This window comes from Podarcis filfolensis, assembly GCF_964270895.1.
Source record: "Podarcis filfolensis genome assembly, chromosome: 16".
NCBI lineage: Eukaryota > Metazoa > Chordata > Lepidosauria > Squamata > Lacertidae > Podarcis > Podarcis filfolensis.
Genome location: NC_139620.1, coordinates 5,589,407 through 5,615,288, shown reverse-complemented (window position 1 = coordinate 5,615,288; position 25,882 = coordinate 5,589,407). Strand labels below are relative to the sequence as shown.

The following is a 25,882-nucleotide window of genomic DNA, read 5'->3' as shown; positions in this document are numbered from 1 at the left end:
ACAATACTTCATTCAAATTGGCACCCCTGTTGCAGATGATTGGTCCATCTAGCTCAAGGTCAGCTACACTGATTGGTAGCTGCAGCTTTCTAGTGATTGGACCTAGGCCCTCCTTCATGCAAAACAGCAGTTTTACCAGTGAGTTACAGTCCTTCCTTTGGGTTGGATGTGTGGTGTCCCTGTGGACTCAACTGGTTGTCATCAGATGGGCTTCAGGTGTGTTGTGGTTCTGGACTGTCAGGAGTTAACACTTCAGGAGCGTGGTTCTTATCAACTGGGTGCACTGCCCACATGATCTGTGCTTTTTTCCTTTGATCTGCGCTCTGTGGGGGCTGAGCTCTCTCTGGAGAGCAGTCTCTCTGAGAACGTTAGCAAGGTTGTTAAGAGGCAGAAAGCTGCAAACATGCAGCTAGATTCTGTAGGTTTTTCTTTTCTGTTTTGAATCTTTGAATTTTTACATGGTATCTGAAGAAGTGTGCATGCACACGAAAGCTCATACCAAGAACTAACTTAGTTGGTCTTTAAGGTGCTACTGGAAGGAAAAAAATTTTTTGTTCTAAATAAAGAGTTTTAGATTAGAAGCACTGGTGTCAACCTGAGTTACTGAGGACACCACGTAGACACAGACAAGCCATTTTATGCTGCTTGTGAACTCTGCTATTATCTGGTGTGATAGGAATTTTATGGTCTTAAATATATGGTAATGTTCATAAGTGTAGCAACCAAGCACATACATAGATCAGCACAGGAAGGCCAACCTGGAACCATTTTGATTCCTAAACTGACCAAATCTTTTCTCTGCAGGGTCAAAATGGAAAAGCCTCCCCATTGTCTTTTCCTTCACAAATCCTGTCTTAAGGGTATGTCTGTGTTTGAATAGGGTGTGAGCCTGTGACCTGGCCCAGGAACTAAGTATTTATCATTACAAAAGACTGGCCAGGCTACCCAGGAAATCCAATCAAGTAACCTGCCAGACAGGAGATAAACAAGGACAGGAGAAAAACAACATTCAAATTTCTTTCCTTCCAGTAGCACCTTAAAGACCAACTAAGTTAGTTCTTGGTCTTTAAGGTGCTTTGTTGTTGTTGTTTAGTCGTTTAGTCGTGTCCGACTCTTCGTGACCCCATGGACCAGAGCACGCCAGGCACCCCTGTCCTCCACTACCTCCCGCAATCTAGTCAAACTCATGCTGGTAACCTCGAAAACACTATCCAACCATCTCATCCTCTGTCGCCCCCTTCTCCTTGTGCCCTCCATCTTTCCCAGCATCAGTGTCTTCTCCAGGGAGTCTTCTCTTCTCATGAGGTGGCCAAAGTACTGGAGCCTCAGCTTCACGATCTGTCCTTCCAGTGAGCACTCAGGGCTGATTTCATTAAGAATGGATGCATTTGATCTTCTTGCAGTCCATGGGACTCTCAAGAGTCTTCTCCAGCACCATAATTCAAAAGCATCAATTCTTCGGCGATCAGCCTTCTTTATGGTCCAGCTCTCACTTCCATACATCACTACTGGGAAAACCATGGCTTTAACTATACGGACCTTTGTTGGCAAGGTGACGTCTCTACTTCTCAAGATGCTGTCTAGGCCTGTCATTGCCCTTCTCCCAAGAAGCAGGCGTCTTTTAATTTCGTGGCTGCTGTCACCATCTGCAGTGATCATGGAGCCCAAGAAAGTAAAATCTCTCACTGCCTCCATTTCTTCCCCTTCTATTTGCCAGGAGGTGATGGGACCAGTGGCCATGATCTTCGTTTTTTTGATGTTGAGCTTCAGACCATATTTTGCACTCTCCTCTTTCACCCTCATTAAAAGGTTCTTTAATTCCTCCTCACTTTCTGCCATCAAGGTTGTGTCATCTGCATATCTGAGGTTGTTGATATTTCTTCCGGCAATCTTTATTCCAGCTTGGGATTCATCCAGCCCAGCCTTTCGCATGATGTATTCTGCGTATAAATTAAATAAGCAGGGAGACAAAATACAGCCTTGTCGTACGCCTTTCCCAATTTTGAACCAATCAGTTGTTCCATATCCAGTTCTAACTGTAGCTTCTTGTCCCACATAGAGATTTCTCAGGAGACAGATGAGGTGATCAGGCACTCCCATTTCTTTAAGAACTTGCCATAGTTTGCTGTGGTCGACACAGTCAAAGGCTTTTGCATAGTCAATGAAGCAGAAGTAGATGTCTTTCTGGAACTCTCTAGCTTTCTCCATAATCCAGCGCATGTTTGCAATCCTCGTGATCCTCCAGGTGGATCCCGTTTGGTCAAAACTCTCCACTATGACCTGTTCATCTTGTGTGCCCTGCTCGGCGTAGTTCATAGCTTCTCTGAGTTCTTCAAGCCCCTTCGCCACGGCAAGGCAGTGATCCATGAAGGGGCTTTAAGGTGCTACTGGAAAGAAAAAAAATTTTTTGTTTTGACTATGGCAGACCAACACGGCTACCTATCTGTAATTCAAATTTCTGTTTTAGACCGCCTTTTCTGTGACGTAGGTGTGATGTATCTGAGGGGTGGTCTTGGGTTACACCCCTTCTGTGATGTATGTATGATGTTTCTGGGGGTGGTCTTGATCTACAGGGTGGCAATTTCAAAAGTCTTTATAAGGCCTTGCACACCATTTTCCGAGATCTCTCCTCTCTCCTGCAGGTGAGGAGAGCACCCTGTTGCAACAGATCAATAAAGGCCAAGCCTACAGGCTGCTGTTTTGCTCCAAGTAATCCCGGTTGGTGTCTTTGTTTTTTGTCCAAGGGAGCCCTCGGATTTTTCTGTTAACACTGGCAACTGAGGAGAGTGGCAGTGCATGGAGTGGAAGCATGTGAGTGCCATTGGAAGTTTGTCGGAGTGGCAATAAATCAAATTTATTGCAGGGCAATTGCAGCAGACTCAGTGGGTCAAAAGATACACGACCCAACAAACTTTAACAAGGAGACATTGTATAAGAGTAAGGTATTTTACGTGTTTGTGTCTGTTTGTTCATTGAATGTGTTTAAAAGCGAGCTTTGAGGATAAGTCCTCCAAACCGGCTTTCAATAAAAACAAACAAACCAATGTCCCAGGTTCAATACCGGGCATTCCCCAAAACAAAAGAAGAATCATGATAGATCAGGCCAATGATGCATCTCATTCGATATCCTATTTTCACAGTGCAAAACCCCAAGAGTAAACCCTCCAGGTGCCCCTATTTTCCAGAGACAATTCTGGATTTATAGAAGCTGTCCCGGTTTTTTATTTGATCCCCGAATGTCCTGCTTTTCCTTAGGACATCCCTCTTTTCACTGGAGAAATGTTGGAGGGTATGGAGTTATCCAACCCCTGAGCCAAAGAGATAAGTCACTATACAACCTGTAAAAGACATCTGAAGGAAACTACATATACTGAAGTTTATTGTGTGTTTTTTTATGTTGGAAGCTGTCCAGAGTGACTCACAAGTGAGTCAGATAGGTGGAATATTGATGATGAAGATGATGATGATGATGATGATGCTGATGATAGTAATAATAATAATAATAATGGCATAGGACCTCCCTATTTTCATCAGAGAAATGTTGGAGGCTATGCAAGAGCACTCTTCCTTCCTGGGATTCCCAGCAACTGGAATTCAGAAGCATCACTGCCTCCCTTACCTGAAACCCTGGAGAGCCACTGTACACAATAATGTACACAATAATCAGAGTACGCAATACTGAGCTAGATGACCAAGGCTCTGTTTCAGTAGAATGCAACTTCCTATGAACCTACATCAACATGACATTGAGATTGGTCATTCACGGGATTGAAATGGAAGATTATTTGGATGAAATGCAGAGATTCTTAAAATAAAAAAGTTTAAAAGAAATCAAAGCTCAGGAGTTCATTATTACTAATTGTTTATTATTCATTCTCTCATGTGTGCAAATGAACAGCAAACAGAAATAGCTGGATGACTCTCCTTGCTCTTCTCATGCTCCAAATGTCATAGGAGATGTTCACCTTAGAAGAGGAGAAGAGGTAGCTGAGAATTTGGATCATTGGGGTGGTCGAATTTGGCACAGAGATAAAGTTGAAAGTGCCTCAAATGCTCAAGAACTGTTGTTGAAATGATTCCACCTAATTCTTGCAGAATTAGGCCCTTCTAGGAATTCTCCTTGGTGTTACTTCAGCTTCTGGGATGGCACTTGGAAGACCTGCTGCTGCTGCTGTTCTTGTTGCTTCCCGTGACAGCCGGATGAACCCCGATTGCCATGACACCCTCCGCTGTTTCTCCGTCCCAGACAGCAGGAACCTCGGTCCTCACTGGTAGAAGACCTCCGGCCACCACAGCAGGACCCTTCCTCTTTCTCCTGCTTGTAGCATTGGTCTTTGTCCTGACGGGAACACATCTTTCTTGGTTGTCAAGGCGAACCTGTAGGAAACAGATCTGGGCTTACTTTTGTTGAATCGGTTTATTTACAATTCCATTTGCATTCCAACTTTCCCCCTGGGAGCCCCACAAGGCATCCACACATGACCCTCCCCTGCCCCATTTATTCTCACAACAACCCTGCTGTTGGGCTCCTTGCCTCCTGCCCCACCAGTCAGCATGGAAATTATGCAACATCTCTCTCACACTAATCCAGGAGTAACCAATGTGGTGTCTTCTAGATGTTGTTGGATGGCAACTCCCAGCATCCCTGAACATTGGCCATGCTTGCAGCTCATGGGAACATTGGAGGGCAACAGATTGCTCCCAAGGTCACATTCAGACCATACATTTCAGGCCCCAAGTAACAACTTTAAACAGTCCTGACTTCCCCCAAATAATTATCGGAGCTGCAGTTTGTTAAGAGTGCTGGGAGTTGTTAGGAGAATAATGGGAGCTGGAGTCCAGGAGCATTGGAGGGAACCAGATTGCTTCTAAGGCTTTCCACCATGCCAGTCCCAATGGGCACCAGTCACCAGTGCCTGAAAGGAGAATGAGGGAGGGAGGGAGAGAGACACAGAGAGAGAGAGACCTACCTGGTTCACCAAAGAGATCTCTGGAAGTGCAGCTGTTGTGAATGTCAGCCTCTCATCCAGTGCACCTTTTTATACTATTCCTTAGCCAACCCCTCCTGTCAAGTGAGCCATGGCCCAGCCATGCCTATTTGTTTTCTTTTCCTTTGCATTTTGTACCAATCTCTTTCTTAATTAGTTGGAGCTGTGCAACCTTGGCTTTGACTCATGGTATTGCACACAGAATTTCCAAGCAAGGGATGATGTCTCCATCCATTGGGTCTCGGTCTTGTTGTCCTTCTGTCACCTGGGCAATGATTGCTGGACACACCCCATATGAGTTCCAAGGTGGGGAAACCAGGGGTGTTTCTCTCTCTTATGAGATCACATTGTGTGAGCAGAGCTCATGCACATTCCATGGAAATTCAGTTATCGCTACAATGAACCATCAAATGTGTATTTGATTACTCACTACTTTCATAGAATTGTAGGTCTGGAAGGCACTAGGAGGGTCATCTAATCCACTCCCCTGTAATGCAGGAATTGTTTGTGCAAAATTGGGGTTGAACCCATGACTGTGAGATTGAGAGTCTTATGCTCTGCCAACTGAGCTATAATCGATCGCATGACATGGTGCATACACGCCATTTTTAAAAAATAATAATAATAATGCTTTATTGGTTTAAAAAAACAAAAACAAAACAATCAAGAAAACAAATCCGAATCGATACATATTACCGAGAGAAAACAAAATTAGATTCCTACATAACAAATTCCATCATGACTTCCGATCACCGCAATGTGGTTCCTAAACTACATTTTCGGCTACATACTTTCTATTGTCTCTCCGAAGTTGTTTCAGTTAAATTGATTTTGTACAACTCTCTAATTTCATGCAGAAGTCAATTCAGGCCTCCCAGAGAATTTAGATTTTTACAATGTTCTTTTAAATATACTCTGTAAATATGCCATTTTCTATTGAAAGTTTGTTTTGTGTCATCTCGGGGTTTTGCTGTCATTCTTGCTAACGTTGCATATTCTAACATTTTCATTTGCCACTCCAGTTTGTTAGGGATGGAATCTCCTTTCCAGATTTCTGCAATTAAACTTCTTGCTGCGGCTATTGCATACATAAAAATTCTCCTTAATTTTTTTTTAAATTTCGTTACGCATTATACATAGCAGAAAAGCTTCAGGCTTATTGGAGAAGGAGAATTTAAACATTTTCTTAATTTTATTATAAATTATATCCCAGAATTCCTTTTTTTTTTTTTTTTTACAATTCCACATGTGGTTCATCGTGCCTTCCACCTCTCTGCATCTCCAACTAATGATTGGCCTGGTTTTGTACATTTTGACTAGTTTTACAAGTGTTAAGTACCATCGGTAAAGCATTTTCATGAAATTCTCTTTCAGGTCATAGCACACAGTGAATTTCAGTTCCTACCTCCATAACCTTTCCCATGCTTCCATTTGAATATTGTCACCAAAATCTTTGGCCCATTGGACCATTACTGATTTAACTTCCTCCTCCTTGACCTCCCAGTCTAAGAGGAGTCTGTACATTTTAGAGAGTGATTTTTTATGGTTTGAATTAGATCTTTCTCAAGTCTTGATATTTCTGTGGAAAAGCCCTTCTGTTTGTCTTTTCAGAATGTCTCATTTACAGTGGTACCTCAGGTTACATACGCTTCATATTACAGACTCCGCTAACCCAGAAATAGTGCTTCAGGAAAAGAACAGAAATTGTGCTCCAGCAGCACAGCGGCAACAGGAGGCCCCATTAGCTAAAGTGGTGCTTCAAGTTAAGAACAGTTTCAGGTTAAGAACGGACCTCCGGAACAAATTAAGTACTTAACCCAAGGTAGCACTGTAATTGGAAATATTGCAACTAGTGTGTTAAGTGGGTTTGAATTTCTTCATATATATTTTTTTTTAAAAAAATAGCCTATTTTCCTTGTCTTCCAATAAATCTTTGTAAGTTGCCCAATTATCTCTCATGGGTTTTTTTTCTTTACCGATAATGCTTCTATCGGGGATAACCACCATGGCATTTTTGGCTCTAACAGGTCCTTATACTTAGCCCACAGAATATATAGCAATTTTCTAAACAGGTGATTCAAAAAGCCTTTGTGGACTTTAACCTTTTCATAACCTAGGTAAGCATGCCATTATCGAATCCTTCCGGTTCCAGCAAGTGTTTTGTAGTGTCAACCATTCCCAGACCCAGGAGAGACAAGCCGCCTCATGATACAATTTCAGGTCTGGCAATGGGGCGGGGACCCTCTCTTTAACGTCACTTAATAGTTGGTGCTTAATCCTGGGTCCTCCCCCAGCCAAATAAATATTGAGATATCCCTCTGCCAATCTCTGAAACACCTTGCACACATGATCACTGGAATTGATTGGAACGAAAAGATCATTCTTGGAAATACGTTCATCTTTATCGTGGAAATTCTTCCCCAAAAGGAGATGTTTAATGTGTTCCAAATCTCCAAATTCTTTTTTTATCTCCTTCCAAGTCTTAACGTAATTATCCTGAAATAGACACGGTGCACACACACCATTTGAATGGCAATGTCCATCATTTTTTGGAAGCCCAACCCCCTCATATATTTTATTGGAGGGAGAATCCACTGGGGCACCAAGGAAGGGAGAAGGCACTACGGCCCCTAGGAATTGGCTTCTATGATCTACAACCCAAAGGAGAGCACTAGACATTCATCTATATATTTTCCTAATCAGCCTTTCTAACTAACATCTCTTCTCAGGTGGTAATCAGGTTGAGTCTGATTGGCAAGGAACTAGACAAGATGACTCATCTGGGTGTTTTTGGAAAAGGTGGAAGCTGGGAGGAGATTCAAAATAACACTTCTGTCTTTGCCTGAAATAAGAACAGATGTAATATGATAGGTACACAGTGAACGGTTCACTGAAGAGATCAAATTTAGATCAAGTTTTCTTAAAAGCCACCTGCATATTCCACCATGGAAGAAGAATATAGGAAGCTCCTTTATACTGAGACCGTAGGTCCATCATTCTAGCTCAATAATGGAAGAAGGATCCCAAGTTTAGCCAACAGCATCTCCCATTGAAAAGAGATCACGTGGGAAAGGATGGGAAATATCTTCCTCATTTTGAGGCCCTAGAGATGCAGTTAGTCACAATAGACTATACTGGGCAAGATTATCTAGGCAGCTTCCTATTTTGGGAGGACTTCTAAATCAGTGGCAGGGAACCTTCTTTATGAAGAAGGTCTCAGGTTCAATCCCCAGCATCTCCCATACGTTTTGTGTAAGGACTACTTGCAGAGCTTGGGAGCAGAGAGGACAATGTGGGTGAAGAGTAGGAACATTATGTGTGTATGGAGAAGTGAAGATAGGAAAAGAACACCATGACACTGAAAGGCTTGCAGGAAAGAAGTTTTTAATGCCTTTAAAGAGGTAGCCATAGCAGGAAAATGAAAGACTGATGTCTCCCATGCCAGAGGAAAGTCTGGCTCATCCATCTGGAAAAGACAGCAACCGTTTGCTTTGCAAGAAGATATCTTCAAGAGGTGGTGGTCATTGCCGTGCGGGATTTCAGGTCTTTTTGGAGGCATCTACTTCATCTTCTGCTGAGAACTTCCACCACCACCACCACTACCGCAACATCCGCCGCTGCTTCCACCGCTGCTGCTTCCACCGCTGCTTCCACCACCGCGGCATCCTCCACCACTGCTGCTTCCACCTTGAGAAGATCCACCTCCACGGCCACCACAACATCCTCCACCACCTCCACCACCACCACTACCACCACTACGGCAGCATCCTCCACTCCTCTGGCTTTGCTGAGATGATCCACCACCACCTCTGCCCCCACAACAACAGCAACCGCCTCCACGGCCACCACAGCAGCCACAGCCTCCTCCTCCTCCTCCTCCTCCTCCTCCTCCTCCTCCTCCTCTTCCACGGCCACCACAACAGCAACCGCCTCCACGGTTGCCACCACAGCAACAGCCGCCTCCTCCCTGTTGTAGTCGTTGTTGGCTCATCTTTGCTATGGCTTTGATAACTTCTGGAGAGAGAGAGAGAGAGAGAGAGAGAGAGAGAGAGGTCATTTTTTTATCTGGTTTCTCCAAGGGGGCAGTTTTTGGGGTATTCTGTAAAGCAGGTATGTGATCCCTCCAGATATTGTTGGACTAGAACTCACAATTTTCCTTCTTCCATTTGCCATGCTGGTTGCTGATGCTAGACATAAGAGTCCAATAACATCTCGGAGTCCAGAGGTTCCCTACCTTTGATAGACATCATTTCCTAGACCAGTAGGGTTGCCTTGTGAGGAACATCCCAAACCCTGATATTTTAGAGCCCAAACCTGAGACCCTGGGGTGGTTCCTTGTGAGGTTATGGTGTGGGTCCTGGAGACTGAGGTCAATTGAGAGAGAAAAGCAAGCAGGGCAGACCCTCCCCAAGTATCTGGGCTGTCATTTGCAGCCAGCTCCTGTTGAGATGAAGCTTGCAAATCTTCTGAATGAATTATTACTTCTACTTCCACTATTATTATTATTATTGGCATTCTTCCACACCTGGAGATTCAAGCCTCCACCAGGCATTTGAAGGCAGTCAAAGAAAACCTGGAGACTTTAGGTTAGACCTGGAGGTTTGGCAACCCTGTTGATCATCAATAGGAAACCTGAGGCCCTCCAGTTGTTTTTGGACTCCAGCCCCCATCATTCTTTGCCTATCAGTCATGCTGGCTAGGAGTGATGGGAATCAGGGACCAACAACATCTGGAGGGCTACACAGCCCCCCTTCTTTATTTTACACCTTTGTATGTGTGTTTCATATATGATCCCTGATTGGTTGAGACAAGTTCTTTAAATATACTAAAATATTTCCCAAGGAAATTATTTCCCACCAGTGGTGGACATGCAACATCAGCAACATTCGCAATCCGTGTTCATACAATATCTATCCTTGCACCTTCGGGTTTAGAGGGAGAGATCTTTCCCTACAACACAGATGCCTCTGAATTGAGATGCTTTGTTCCCAAGTTAACATTGCTTTTAGGACATTTGACAGTTTTCAATTGTGTTTTCAGAATTCAAGATTGGCTCCTTGTCCCTGCTCCTGTCCAGCCAATCTAACCAGGCACAAAAAGAAATTTCCACCTAAATCCTGATTTTGCAGCATTTATAGACAGTATTTAAGGTCTCGCAAAATGCTATGTCAAACGAAGAATCCCAGTACAGTAAAATACATGTTTTGTATACCAAAGCCTCGCTCAGTTCAGTAATTAGTATCTCCGTCATAGATTTGCCACTGACACAGACTCCTAGACAACCACAACTGGTCAAAGGAGGAACAGCTAGGTGAGATGGACCAAGAGTTTGACTAAGAGGAGGAATGGGTAGCACAATTGCTTTGCATGCAGAAGCAGGCCACAGGTTCAATCAGAGAGGGCTGGGTCTGCAGAGCCGCTACCAGTCAATGTAGACAACATCGAGCAATCTGTAGCCAATGGTCTGACTCCATACAAGGCAACTTTGTTCATTCCTTTCTATGGAGGAGGACTGTGGCTCAGAGGTAGAGCATTGGCTTTGCATGCAGAAGGTCCCAGGTTCAATCCCTGGATCCTCCAGGAAGGGTTGGGAGAAGATCCAATCTGAAACCCTGGAGAGCTGTTGCAAGTTGGAATAGGCAGTACAGAGCTAGATGAACTCAACAATCTAATCAGGATAAAGGCCATTCAGAGGTTCAGCACATCACTAGGAATTCCATCAGGTTCTAGAAAGGGGAGAGATGGGTCTTCAGGGCCTGTTCCCCTTCCTTGCTAAAGGAAGAGTTTCATCAGGCTCATCCCATCACTATTGTTTACAGCAGGATGGAATACAATGCCCATCTCCCTTTACCTTTGGTCCGGCTGGCTGTGGATTATGAAAGTTGGGAGCCCAAGTATCTAAGTCCCAAGTTGTTAATGAGTTTCTAAGTTATCACAAGCATCTTGAATTTGGTTTGGTAAAATATTTTCATGAAAACAAGACAAGAAAGAAGAGCCTACTGGATTCTGACAAAGACCCATCTGGGCCAATATCCTGTTCTCCTAGTGGCCAACCAGATGCCTCAATAAGCTTCTCCTGAGCACAGCAGCAGTCTGTTCACTTGTAATTTCCAGTAACTGATGCTCAGAGGTGCAATGCTCCAGACATAGCCATCATAGCCATTAATACCCTCATTCTCCGTGAATTTGCCTGATCCTATAAGAATGCCAGGAGAGCCTGCTGCATTGTGCCAAAGGTGGCCCATCTTGTCCAGCATCCTGTTCTCATAGTGGCCAACCAGATGCCTCAATGGGAAGCCTGAAATCTGGGCCCAAGTGCAACGGCACCTCTCCCCACTTGCGCTTCCCAGTAACTGGTATTCAGGGGCATACAGCCTCCACCAGTGGAGGTAGAACATAGCCATCGTAACTAGCAGTCATTGACCTCTCTGGTTGCAAATCTGCAAAGCCATTGGTCCTACTCAATTAGATTTGGCAGAAGGCTCCCTTGAAGAATGACAGATCCATTGACAGTACAGAAAAAAAATGAGGTCCTCACACTTACCCTGTCAATCACTGAGAATACGTTGTTGTCAAGTCAAGTGTCGTCGAGCGAATGAGGATCCCTTGGAACAAAAGAGCTTTTTATACCATCTCTAGACATTCCATTTCAGAAACCAGTGGCATTCTGAAAGAGCTTTTGACGCACCCTTGACCTCAGATTTCCTTAACTCCCCACCATCTTGCATTAATGAGTTTTGACTCATCCCTACATCAGATTCCTATCTTCCGTTACACTCGAGTATGTTATTCACCTGTGACTGTGGGTGCCTTCTGTCAGGATGAGTTGTTGTTTGAACCTAGAACCTTTGGCAGGAAAGGAAGATGCTCTGTCACTGGGCCTTGGTCCCAATATAGAACATAAGGAATTCTCTTACGGCAATCATTCTGCATTTTTTCAGACAGATGCTGCAGATTTTACCTGTGCATGCAGAGTTGATGCTCTGCCACTGAGCCACCTTTATATGACTGCTCTGCCAGAAAGCTATGGTCCTTTGCCTAAAAATCAAATAAGATTTCAGTTCTGGTGTTCTTGAATAAAAAGCTGGTTTATGCAGGAGGATGTTTGCTACAGAGTCAGACCATTGGTACATCTATCACAGTGTTCAATGCACTGAATGGGCATTGAGTCTTTGGGGCTGTTGTCCAATGGTAATCATTTGCCATTTACCAGTTTATTTACCATTTACCAGTTTTATATTACTCTGCTGCCTTACGGTTATGCTCATTTGTGAGAAAGGCTTTGGGAGTAAACCCTGAGGAAAAAGCCATTCCTGCTACCTTACGGGTTATCACCAGGAGAAGAAAACCTACACAAATACAGAATGGAGTCCTTAAGAAGGTTAGACAGTGTCTTCCTTGCCTTTTTCCAGCAACTCCTGCAGCCAAACAGGAGCCACATGTATTTCTCTTTTTTCCCCTTTGGAGCACATCAGCAAGGCAGAGAGGGGGTTCTTATCATCTGGGCAGCCCAGGAACTCCATGCATATGGCCCAGGCATGCGCCCCAGAGATGACTCTTTAGTGCTGCCACAGCAGCAAAAACCACATGGGAGGCAGCAGTTGTGAATCAGTGGTCTCTGCAGCCACAACAGGCGCTGTGATTTTCCCGTGGTTCGACTTCACCCTCAGAGGTGCACTAAATTCTCTCTCAGGACAGATGGATCCCATCAATAGAGGGGGCATGTAACTGTCCTTAATGAATGTCAATCAATCTTTATTACAGTCCAGAGACCCAACAAATCATTACAAATCAATACACAATTCATACAGCCTACCTCCAGGTTAAACAATGTCATTAATATCATTAATACCCCAGGGAGAACAGATTGAGTTGGCGTAAAGATGAAAGGGGGGGGGGGCAGAAAATGAACCTATTTTTAAAAAGTACACAACTCCAGTCTAGGTAGGGCCCTTTTTTCAGTCTTTCAGTGAAAGAGAAGAACATACCTTAAAAAAAGAAAGTAAGAGGAATGTTGACTAAATTTAAAATAATGGAAGAGATGGTTTTAAAAATCTGGTTCCACATGATTGCAAATTTAGTTCAGACTATCCCTAGTGGGAGTTTCCCTGCAAATCCTATAAAACATAGCCTCTTTATGTTTGAGTTTCCTGATTATTCTGCTCGAGATTTGGTCGCTCATCCCATCCTGAGTTTGGAAGAGGGTGAGCATGATCTTATTGGAGGGTGAGGTAGATGGACTTATACTAGGTTTAATGTTCAATTCCATGGGGACATTTTGTAGGAGCTGCTTCCCCTTTTTCCTTGGGACTCGTGTTTCACCTCCACTCTTTCACGAATGTTCTGATTCCTCCTTTTCAGCTCTGTATTTCAGGTATATGTAAAGGCACCTGCTGAGATTATTTTTTAAAAGATTTAGGATGAAGAGGATCAAAGAAATTCATGGAAGATAAGACTGGATAAGTGGATAGTTAATGGAAATCCTAGGTGGAAGGGTCTTTGTCTTTGTCCACGAAGATCAAACCTCTCCATTCGGAAGGAAATCAGCCCTGAGTACTCACTGGAAGGACAGATCCTGAAGCTGAGGCTCCAATACTTTGGCCACCTCATGAGAAGAGAAGACTCCCTGGAAAAGACCCTGATGTTGGGAAAGATGGAGGGCGCAAGGAGAAGGGGACGACAGAGGACGAGATGGTGGGACAGTGTTCTCAAAGCTACCAGCATGAGTTTGACCAAACTGTGGGGGGCAGTGGAAGACAGGAGGGCCTGGCGTGCTCTGGTCCAAGGGGTCACGAAGAGGCGGACACGACTAAATGACTAGACAACAACAAACAGGTGGGAGGGTTGCTGTTGTGCTTGGGTCCTGCTTGCAGGTTTCACACAGGCATCTGAATGGCAACAGTGAGGACAGGGTGCTGGACTAGATGGGATCTTCTTCTGTCCTTATGGGAACATGGGAAGCTGTCTAACACTGACTTTGACTATTGGCTAATCTAGCTCTGGCAGAGGCTCTCCAAGATTTCACACGGGGAGTCATTTCAAGCCCTACCTGGAGGTTCCAGCGATACAATCTGGGGCCTTCTGCATGCAGAGCCTTCCATTCTCCTTCTCTTTGCATGTTATTGTTCCTCTTTCTCTCACCTCCCAAGCTATAGTTGTTGTCTGTTGTTGCTGTGGTTCTTGTTATTTAATGCAGCAGAATGAGATGGGCAGAGCCTTGAGGCGACAGACTGAGCACCACCACTTCAGACCACGAGCAGGTGAAACAAATACTTTTTTAAAGAACTATTAGCATAACATGAACAAATCTTATAGCTCAGTATTGTCCACTGACTTTTAAGAGCTCTTCGGTGTTTCAGGAAAGATACATTCCCAGTGCTACCTAGAGATTCTGGGAATTGAGCAAAATAGGACCACTGATGAGCCTTTTCCCCATTGCATCCTCATTTTCTCAGGATCTGGCTTTCTTTTCAGGTCACCTTCATCTGCCCAAAGATGTCTACTCAGAAAAAGGACTGCAACATGGACCCACCAGCAGTAGCCAAGGAACAGCCTCAAAAACACGGACCAGCCCTGCAGCAGCAAAGAGAGCCCCCACCCAAGGCTGAAAGAGCTTCCAACCCACCACCAGATGAACAGCACTGGGATCGGAGCTGCGCTTGGTCCAAAGAGAAATAGCAAGCCTGGTCCATCATTACCATCAGGCATAATGAAAACAAAATGGAACCAAGCCATTCAAGCATATCTCAAATCCTTTCTATTTCATCATGTCGCATTCAAGAGCTGGGTGCACTCTGATAAATGATGTATCTTAATTTCTCGTGTCTTTACAACAATAAAATGCATGCCTAATAATAGCTGAGTTCCATGTGTTATCAATGGCGGCGTATAAGTTGGTCAATTTCAATTGTGGTTCGATTTTGCAAACTCAAATGAAACACGATTCCATCTCATTTAACACATGCCCTGCATTGCAAGGGGTTGAACTAGAAAGCCCTTGATATTCCTTCCAATTCTACAACTCTATGATTCCGTGTCCTGCTTGTGATTTCCCCATAGGCAACTAGTTGGCCAAAGTTTCTGTCTACACACCGTACATTTAAAGCACACTTAAAATACACGGCTTCCACCAAATAATCACTGGAAGTGTACCTTCCCCTTCACAGAACTACAACTCCCAGCACCCTGAACAAATTATTCTTAGGATTATTTGTGGGGAGAAGATGCCAGGGTTTAAATCTGTGCTCACTAGGGCTGGGCAAATCTCAGTTTCAATTTCTCTTCCTTTCATATATTTCTGTTGTTAAGCTTCCACATCAGTTTGTGATTTATTTATTTTTAATCCTAATGCAAAGTCATCAGCATTTTAATTTTTCCTTGAAATATGCACTTGTTCTGGCAGGCAGATGACTCACCCTTTGAATGATGTTTCCTTATCCGTTGTTGACTTGTTTGTATTTATATTTCACCACCAGCCCTGTGGCAGCTTACGCGATGGCCATAATAACAGAGTCAAGTAAAATCAGTGAAGGAGATCAGTTGCAGGACCAGAACAAAACAGAGGATTGCCCCAATATCCAACCAGTTGTCATTATTGCTATGAGGTAGGCAAAACCACCAGGTCACAGCACATTTTAAGCAGATGTAGGGCACAAATGACCTCCAGATGTTACTGGACTACAGTACCCATCATACTTGACCATTGAGCATCTGTGCTGGGACTATTGCAGTTGGAGTTTAACAACATCTGGATGGCCATGGGCTCCCAATTCCTTCACGCCCATCTGTGTGCATTTAATATGTGATCCCCAATTGGTTGGGACATGTTTCTAGGACACAGGCAGAAAATTTGGAACCTTCAAAATATTGATGGACTACAAATCTCATCATTTCTGACTGTTTCCCATACTGGGAGGGGGCTGATGGGAAAGGTAGTTGAAGAACCTCTGGAGGGCCACCATAACATTTTGCACAAAACAGCATGTGATGGACAAATAATTGAATACCGGCAAGAATGAAATAGAAGGGATTTAGCTGCTTCACCCATCTCCACCTGGTGGCCTTCCTTGAGGGAATTCTGAAAAAGGGGAATTGTCTCTCTTTTGCAGATGGGGGTCAGAATGTGATACTGGACTAGGCGGGGCATTGGTCTGATCCAGCTCAACTCTTCGATTGTTCTGATTCCATATGATGGGGAATTTGAGAATTGGTTAGGGGAATGCAGTGATTTCTCCTAGCCCAGTTTCCTAGATGATTTCCACCACTTTCTTGTAGATTACCATGGAAAATGAGCTGAAACAAATCAAAGCACTTGATGGGTTCGATTCACTAAGGAAGGGAGGAAGACCTACTGAATGCAGCGTATGAATGAAGCTATCCCATGGGTGACCTGTATATTCCACCCAGATTATTTTCCTATCTCAAATCCACCACCTCCTGCCAATTACGAGCAGAGTAGTCACATCCTAAGCAATTATCATGCCCACACACTTCTCTGCAGGATACTATCAACTTCAAACATTACTTATAAAAGTCCTGATGGTTTAGGTGTCAATTCAGCAGCAGATCCCTTGGTGAAGCACCCAACTTGAGCAACCATTGGTTATGCAATGTAAGCTTCCAGCCATAAGACACATCCAGTAGTCACAAGAACATGATATGGTGACAAGCCTGTTGAATGTCAACCAAGGAGAAGGAATGTAGTTCAGTGCTAGAGCACCCGTATTACATGATGAAGGTTGCTGGTTCACTCTCTGGCACCTTCTGGCACCTCCAAGTGGATCAGGGAGATGCTCTCTGAACCACTGGAGATCCACTGCCATAGTATAGACAAAACTGAGGCTGATGGACCAAGGCTTTGACATAGTGTCAGGGACTGGCAGGACTCTGAGAAGTGTGCACCATGGAAGGGGAGATGGAATATGACCCAGGAGAGGAGTCCTGTATTTTGTGGGGAACTGTGCTGGTCAGGAGGCCAGAGTCAGAAGCAGGGGGAGCTTCAGAGCTGGAGGGTGGAGTTCAGGATGGGTTGGAACAAGAGGAGGAAGCAGTAGGTGGTTTTGTCTTGAAGCTGCCACAAGACTCAACTCCTTTGTCCTAGCTTTTGGGATGTGTTTTGAGCCAATGAACTCATTCGCTAGCTGAAGATGCTGGACTGGGTGGGCCATTGGCCTGATCTGTAATAGCTCTTCTTATGTTCTTATAAGTGAAGGTGAGAATTCTTTTTCCTTCATGCCCTGCCCATGGCCTCCTGGAGGAATCTTCTTTGCACATAGCTTGTGGGAGGTGTTTTGATGCTGTGGATGCATCCACTCGCAGAAGATCTGGGTGTGATTTTATTGCCAAGTCCACCTTTCACCTATATTCATGTAAACACACACACACGAGAGAGAGAGAGAGAGAGAGAGAGAGAGAGAGAGAGAGAGAGAGAGAGAAGAAAGAAATCGGGCAGGTGCCTACAGTGGCAGAATGTGTCAAAACACCACCCGGGGGCAGGGGGTGGGGCATGACTCAAAGGGGGGTGGGGGCAGAGGGACCCATCTATGGTTCACTTCACATTCTCTCTCATACTCAGCCTCTCCTCCCCCATCAGGCTTGAACTGGGAGCTGGAGGGGCTGGAGCTGGAGCTGCATGTAGCCCAGCCCAGCCCAGGAGAGGGGCAGCAGCTCTCTGCCTCCAACTCTCCGCTTTGCCCCTGGGCCAAATGTGACCCAGAAGTGGAGCTGCACGGAAGAAAGCTACCTCAGCAGCCCCAGCACCAGGCTCTGATGGGAGCCTGTTGTGGGGGCCTGGTTGTGCCCCCTCCAGAAAATGCACCTGGGGAGATGCCCCTTCCAGTCCCCATGTTATGCCACTAGGTGCCGTCCCTGTAGTCTTCAGCAAATGTTTAAAAAAGTTTAAACAAGTCTATCCAGATGTTTAGAAGGTTGGTGAGAGTTTTAATCGGCTTTTGGTTGTTATTTTAACTCTTCAAAAGTCTTAAATTATTGTTATTAATTCTTCTCGCTGATAATTTTATTCTTCTTTTTTTTTGTAAACTGCTTTCAGGGTGTTTTCTTTTTTACAATCCAGTAGTGTATAAATTTTATGATATAGGTGTCATGAACACTTCTGACCAAGGTATAAGTGCTCTGGAGCAGTCAGAAAGCAGCAAACAAGAGAAAGGCTCGCATTCTTCCCAGACAGCTGTAAACGGTAGTTTATCAACTCCCCCTCACTGTGAGAATGACAGGAATGCAGAGAGTGTGCTAGACAGCAACCAACTCTTTCAAATGACACAGGCAATGTCAGAAGGCGGGAGGGAAAGCAGTTCGACACTGGAAGGGAAGTTAATTCATCCAAGGAGCAGACGTATGAGAAAGGTCTTAGATAGAAAACAAAGCCAGAAACGGAAAGGGCATAGGTTCTGGATATTCTGCCATACCCGGAATCACTCCCCAGAAGGGTCAACTGATTCATAAGTCACAGGCGTGAGGATGGGTATCTGAGGCCGAGTGTTCGTATTGCAATAAATCTTCAAGCTAATTACGACTTGCATGCTGTGTTAACAAGATGGCAGCCTGGCTCTTGACAATAAATAAACTAGATTCCTATAGTTTAAGGCTACCAATGGCTTCTAGTCCTGATGTTTATATTCCCTCCAGGGTAAGCATATGTCTGCATTACACTTCCTAGAGATTGCAAGTCAGGGAAAGTGCTGTTAAACCTGCAACTTGTTCTGGACTTCCTATCAGCAACTGGTTCAGCAATGAGGACTTGATGCTGGACTAGACGGGTCATTGGCCTGATCCATAATAGCTCTTCCAATGTCCTTCTGAGTAAAAGGTAAGGGAGGACTCTTTCCTTCATGTCCTGCCCATGGGCTCCTGGAGTAATCTGACCGGCCACAGTAAGAGCAAGATTCTAGACTGACCTTTGGTCTGATCCAGAAGGATCCCTCTGATAGATTTTACATTCAGATCCCTGATACTGCTTATGCTCTCCAAAGCCTCCATCATAAAGAAGTCTCTTTATTTTCCCCAGATTGCTCTCTGGTGCAATCTGAACTACCTTGCCCTAGAGGCTCCTTCACCAGCCCAGCCCAGAATCCAGGCAGAAACATATAGGGTTCATTGGCAAACTAGCATTGTTCATTTGATGACTGTACAGTAGTGGGTGGAAAAACTTGTGATATGCCAAATAAATCTACATGTGCAGAAAAGGGGACAGGTAGACCACAGTGGTGGGGGAGCTCTTACCCAGCTGCATTCAGACTTTGGGTGCAGTGCCAGCAACTCCCAGCTGGTTGCCCAGGAACATACAAAGAAAAGGGAATGTTTCTTGCCATCCTATTTTTATTCAGTATTTACAGAGGCTATAGAACCCAGCCTCTTGGATAATGGAGGGTATCTCCATCCCTCATCTCTCTCACTTCCTCAGTCATCACTTCTACAAGTTCTGCTACGTGCCCTCTGTCTTTGAGCTCTTTGCTCTCCTACTTTCGAGACACACCAGGTTCTGGGAGAGGGGGGTCTGGAATGCTTTATAAAGACACTGTGTCCATCGGTTGTTGCCCTCCTGGTGGTTCTTCTTCCTCCTCCTCCTCCTCTCCCAGTACTTCCCAACTTTTGTCCTCATCTGCCTCTGAGCTGTGACCTCTGTCAAACCCCTGTTGTGAATCTAAATTGTCTTCCTCTTCTCTGGAAGGGTCAGGCTGGGGAGGCGGTCTCCTCGAGAGGCAGTCTTTGCCATTCCTCCTCTACCCAGTCCCTGACATGCAGTTAGGCAATCTTTAACTCTGGACCTAGTGGTTGTATTGGGTACTCCTCTCTTTAACACGTAATGTGTGGCAGGGACTGACAAGGAATGAGATCTTGGGGTCTCCTAGGAAGAAAAGTTGCAGTGCTTGGGACTTCTTTGTTTAAAGAAAAGAAATAATAGAAATTTTAAAAAATAAATGCACGGCATAAAGAAAGTGGATAGGGAAAAGCTCTTCTCCCTCTCTCAAAACACTAGAACTCACAGACATCCAACGAAGCTGAACACTGGAAAATTCAGGACAAATTAAAGAAAATGTGTAGAGATAAACTCATTCCCAAAGCTAGCAGTGTTGAACACCGACTTGGATGGTTTAGAAAGAGGTTTGGATAAATTCATGGAGGATTAGACTATCCATGGTTATTAGCTCTGCCTCGGAAATAAAGTTTCTGAATACCAGTGGCTGAAAACTACAGGTGGAGAGAGTTGCTGTTTTGCTTGAATCCTGCTTGCGTCTTGATGACTACTATAGATGGTCTGCTTGAAGCATAGCTAAAGATGTCGCCTTCCTCCAATACTCATACCCAGTGCCAGATTTATGTATAATCTAAACAAGCTATAGCTTAGGGCCCCACTCTCTTGGGGGCCCCCAAAAAATAAAGGGGGGAAAACCTGGATGTACATTTCCAAAATATAAGATAAAAAACAAATAAAACCTACATACAGCAACAGTGTTTTGTGTTGTGTAGGCTCCTGTGATGTAAGTAAGGGGCCCCACCTGCTAGCCTGCTCCCTAAAATATCACTGGTTTGCTCATTTCTATATACAGTGGTACTTTGGTTCTCAAACTTAATCCTCTTCGGAACTCTGTTGGACATATAAAGGGCCCCATGATCTTCAGTAGCTTAGGGCCTCATCAAACCTTAATCCGGCCCTGTTCATACCCCAATTCCTGGCTTTTGACCCTTCCCTTTTCCCCTTTCATGGTGTATAGAAACTAGGACTATTCCCACAGAACTCCATCAGACTCATGGCACCAATCCAGGGGCACCCAGTCAGCTTGCCTTGCCGTGAGGAAATTCAGGAATCGGCCCACACCACCTGGATTTGTTCAGTGGTGAGGCTAATGTTTATCTTATTTGTATTAAATTAAACATTGGTTTGATTTAATTAAACATAGGTCCAGGAGGGGGCCAGAGGAAGAAACATTGCATCTCCTCCCCACTGCTCTACTTAAACCCCAAAATGTATTTTTCATCGCTTGACATTTTCCATCATCAGGCTGAAATAGAATTTGGCATTATTTTGCTTCGTCCTTAGGTCTCCTGCCTCTCCCAATCACCAAACATGTGAATATGTTTCTCTCTTTCTCCCTTCCAGACAAAACACTATCTTTAAATGCTCTAATTTACGCCCAATATGGGTGGTGCTTTGGGTTAAACCACAGAGCCTAGGACTTGCTGATCAGAAGGTTGGCGGTTCGAATCACCACGACGGGGTGAGCTCCCGTTGCTCAGTCCCTGCTCCTGCCAACCTAGCAGTTCAAAAACACATCAAAGTGCAAGTAGATAAATAGGTACTGCTCTGGCGGGAAGGTAAATGGCGTTTCTGTGTGCTGCTCTGGTTCGCCAGAAGTGGCTTAGTCATGCTGGCCACATGACCCAGAAGCTGTATGCCAGCTCCCTCGGCCAATAAAGCGAGATGAGCGCCACAACCCCAGAATCGGCCACAACTGGACCTAATGGTCAGGCGTACCTTTACCTTTACCTTTTATGCCTCAGCCCTAAGCACAAGAGTTACCTAAGCACGTCAAGAGAGCTCCCCTGTTCTTACCGACCGATATCAGGTTCTACTTTCGTGTTCCGTTCACCTCTGACCTTTAAAACATATGTTAATTGCCCAAAATATACATTTTCATGGAACTAGGAGGCCAAACAAATGGATTCCAATTGGCACTTCTTTTGGGAAGGGTAACAACAGAAGTCCCCCCAAAACAAAAGAATTTATTATTATATGCCACCATTGCGGCTAGAATCTTATTGGCACAAAGGTGGAGAACGAGTACGGTACCCGCCAAGGAATAGTGGCAGTTTAAAATGCTTAATATGCTGAATTGACAGGTATAATGAAGCAGATAAGAGAAAAGGGTGATAAAGAATATAAGGAGGATTGGAAAATGTTTATTGAAATTTTTAAGAACCAGTATAAACAAGTAAATAACCTAGCGGGTCTTCAGTAAATCCAGCAGCATAGATATTAACAGAATTTAACAGAGGAAGAAATTTGAAGATTAAAAATTTGGAGTATGTGATTTAAAAGAAAAAGAAAAAAACAAGAAAAGGGTGGAAGGGAAGTATAGTTGTATGTTGAGATTCATATGAAAGTTGTGCAACTGGGGGGTGGAGGGAAGGGGATGTGGGATGTGTGTTTTTCTTTTCTATCTCTGTTTCAAAAATGCAATTTAAAAAATGGATTCCAATTGCCATATCCCCAGTTGCCACACTAGACTCACCTCCCCACACCTCCATGTCAGGTGTGGGACAGGTGGAGACTGGCTTTGGGGATTGCTGCAAGTGCAAGTATTGCATTGAAGTCAGAGAAGGAAAAGATCTTCTAAAGACCTGGCTCAAGTTGCTACCATGAAGGATTTCGGTTTGCTTTCTTTTTGATCACCTGGTTTCATTGTGACATCGAGTGACTGGCATGTGGGAGATGTATAAAGCCCTATACAGTTTCCCTAAGGAAGCCCCTTTTCTTCTCAATAGATGTGAAGGACATGATTTGCTTTGGCTCCCAGTATGTTTCCAAGCACAATTCAAAGTGATGGTGCTGACCTTTAAAGCCCTAAACGGCCTCGGTCCAGTATACCTGAAGGAGCATCTCCACCCCCATCATTCAGCCCGGACACTGAGGTCCAGCGCCGAGGGCCTTCTGGTGGTTCCCTCATTGCGAGTAGTGAGGTTACAGGGAACCAGACAGAGGGCCTTCTCGGTAGTGGCGCCCGCCCTGTGGAACGCCCTCCCTTCAGATGTGAAGGAAATAAGCAGCTATCTTCTTTTTAAAAGACAACTGGAGGCAGCCCTGTTTAGGGAAGTTTTTAATATTTAATGCTGTATTGTTTTTAACACTTGATTGGGAGCCGCCCAGAGTGGCTGGGGAAACTCAGCCAGATGGGCGGGGTATAAATTGTTGTTGTTGTTGTTGTTGCATAAGAAGAGGCTGCTGGATCCAGGGACGTAGCAAGGGGGGTGCGTTAGGTGCAGCCTCCCTGGGTGTCCCCACTGAGAGGGGTGACAAAATGGCGGGGCGGCACTCACTGTGGGGCCTGCAGCACGCCCGAGCCACACGTCTCCGGCACCCACAGGCTCCACGCTGTCCACCCACTGCCTCCCCCCCCCCCAGCTGTAGGGCGGCTGAGGCCCGCGGCATGCCCAGTCCCTATGGGTGCCACACATCCTGTCCCTATGGGCAATTCTCCCAGCCCCTATGGGCAATTTGCCCCAGGTGTCCGAGAGGCTTCCTCCACCGCTGGCTGAGAAGGCACAGAGCTCAAATCCTGGACATTACACTCTGCTTGTCCTTCTTTGAGTGTGAGTTCTGCAGCACATTGCTATGTCCACTCTCTGAGCTTTCAGGTAGTTAGGGTCTCTTTTTTACTCTCTAGGATTAAAGGGTGTATGTACTGAAAGCTGATTTGCTGCCTGCATCTTCGTGACCTCGGTGTCTAAGTCATCTCCCACAAAGTGTCTCTCTTTTCCATGTAATAAACCAATCTTCTTAGATCTCCTGGTGTGACAAAGCCACTTCCGACATCAGGAGGAGGTGGTGCTGCGGGCTTCATGCCCCCAACACGTGTGCGGAGGCTGGTTTTCAGCCCCCACGCGACGTTAGGCATTGGTAGGGGTATTGTTATGCAGATGTGTTGGGGGGAGGAGCACCATCACCTCCCCCATATACTGAAGGGTAGTCCGGTAAAGGATTCTGGGGGGCGTGGCCTTGTCTGAAGCCTATGGAGGTCAGGGCCTAAGGCACGCCCCCCGAGCGGTGACCCTGGGGGAGTACCTAGTTGATGTGCATCAGCAGAGCTCCCCCTGCTGGTGTTAACCCTTCCCGGTCTTCATGCAAGCAGGCTGAAGCCAGATAGTCTGATGGGACCAATGCCTAAGCCAATACTGCTCTTAGCTGTAACCAATAAAGTTGTGGCCAATTTTAGCCCATTAACCTAATACAATGGTGTCACGTGTCTTTATTTCAATTGGGGGGAGGCGGGAACTCGCCACGCAAGTTCTTTCTCAGGCAAAAGGTTTAGAGGTATGTACATACATGTTTAATGCATGCAGATTCCATGCGAAAAGTTCCATTGCTTTCAGTAGTGCATGTCGGGTCTGTACACGTTTGTGGGTCCAGACATACACCTTGTGACACCATCTTATTAGGAGGTCTGTTTTGCACAAGTAGGAATCAGACCTCCAGTATGGTGGCACTGACCGATTGGAATGCCTTCCTGAGAATATTCGACAGGCACTGACTCTGTTCTCTTTTCGGCAAATACTGAGGACCCTCTGCCAAAAAGGCTTTGAATTTGAAATGTTTCCCAGTTTGGATCTAGACACATCAAAGTGTTTCAGTTAAACACGTCATAAACTTATACAGGGAAATCCAATAGGGAAACGTGGGACTCCACAGCGCCATCTGGTGTCACAGTGTTATGTTGCATATACAATGCAAATACAGTGGTACATTGGAAGCTGAACGGAATCCGTTCTGGAAGTCCATTTGACTTCCAAAATGTTTGGGAACAAAGGCACAGCTTCCGATTGGCTGCAGGAAGCTTCTACAGCCAATAGGAAGCCGCAGAAGTAGTGTCGGATGTTCAGGTTCCACAGAACATTTGAAAACCAGAACAATCACTTCCGGTTTTCGATCGTTCGGGAGTCAAAACATTCAACTCCCAAGGTGTTTGAAAACCAAGGTACGACTATATAACACTTTTTCTTTACCAGTGTAGCTGAGTCCCCAGTCTTCATTTTGTGGAATTGTTTTGAAGAATTTCATATTGTTTATTCATTTGTTGTTTTCCGCCCTGGGCTCCTTTGGGAGGTAGGGTGCAACATAAACGTAGCAAATAAATAAACAAATTTTCCAGGGATGGTGGGGGCACTATGAAGCTGAATGTTGGAAGATTCACAACAGACAAAAGAAAGTACTTCTTAATGCAGCTTATCATTAAACTATGGAACTCATTCCCACATGAGGCAGTGATAGGCACCAACTTGAATAGCTTTAAAAGAGAATTTCACGAATTTAAGGAGAATAAGGGTATCTTAAATTTAAGGACATCACCTTGCCAACAAAGGTCCGTATAGTTAAAGCTATGGTTTTCCCAGTAGTCATGTATGGAAGTGAGAGCTGGACCATAAAGAAAGCTGATCGCCGAAGAATTGATGCTTTTGAATTCTGGTGCTGGAGGAGACTCTTGAGAGTCCCGTGGACTGCAAGAAGATCAAATCTATCCATTCTTAAGGAAATCAGCCCTGAGGGCTCACTGGAAGGACAGATCGTGAAGATGAGGCTCCAGTACTTTGGCCACCTCATGAGAAGAGAAGACTCCCTGGAAAAGACCCTGATGTTGGGAAAGATTGATGGCACAAGCAGAAGGGGACGACAGAGGACGAGATGGTTGGACAGTGTTCTCGAAGCTACCAGCATGAGTTTGACTAAACTGCGGGAGGCAGTGGAAGACAGAAGTGCCTGGCGTGCTCTGGTCCATGGGGTCACGAAGAGTCGGACACGACTAAACGACTAAACGACGAACGACGAAGTCAGTCTCTGCTTATGTTCTTATTGAAGTCTTGATCCCAAGCTCTGTCCTAGGTCCCTGAAGATATATCTTCCCCAAAGCTCAAATATATTTTCCCCTTACCACATTGCAAGGGTAATTTGTCATTTGCATCCCATCCCAAAGTGCTGGAATTTATGATTTCAGAGGAACAGATGTGAAAGGCTTCGGGACATGTACAAACCACCCATTAAGCTGTCAATTACATTGTTATAGAGTGGCGTGAAGAATTCACCAAGAGAAACCCACACGTTATTCAGTAACTGGAGATAGCCATCTCTCGTGAGTCAGCACAATTAATGCAAATCGTTGTGTCAT

At 44.9% G+C, this 25,882-nt stretch overlaps 2 long non-coding RNA genes across 2 annotated transcripts in view; one reads left to right on the top strand and one right to left on the bottom strand.

Moving 5' to 3' along the window:
* Positions 1-25,882, top strand: part of LOC310751965 — a 48,121-nt gene continuing 22,239 nt past the window's right edge. Inside the window, exons 1-2 of the long non-coding RNA XR_014542732.1 lie at positions 1-216; positions 2,922-2,942. This is a non-coding gene — a long non-coding RNA (uncharacterized lncRNA). The remainder of the gene's footprint in view (positions 217-2,921; positions 2,943-25,882) is intronic.
* LOC310752003 lies at positions 3,846-5,574 on the bottom strand. The gene is made up of 2 exons (XR_014542779.1): positions 4,971-5,574; positions 3,846-4,377 (listed from the first exon to the last, which is right to left on the bottom strand). It is a non-coding gene; the product is annotated as an uncharacterized lncRNA (long non-coding RNA).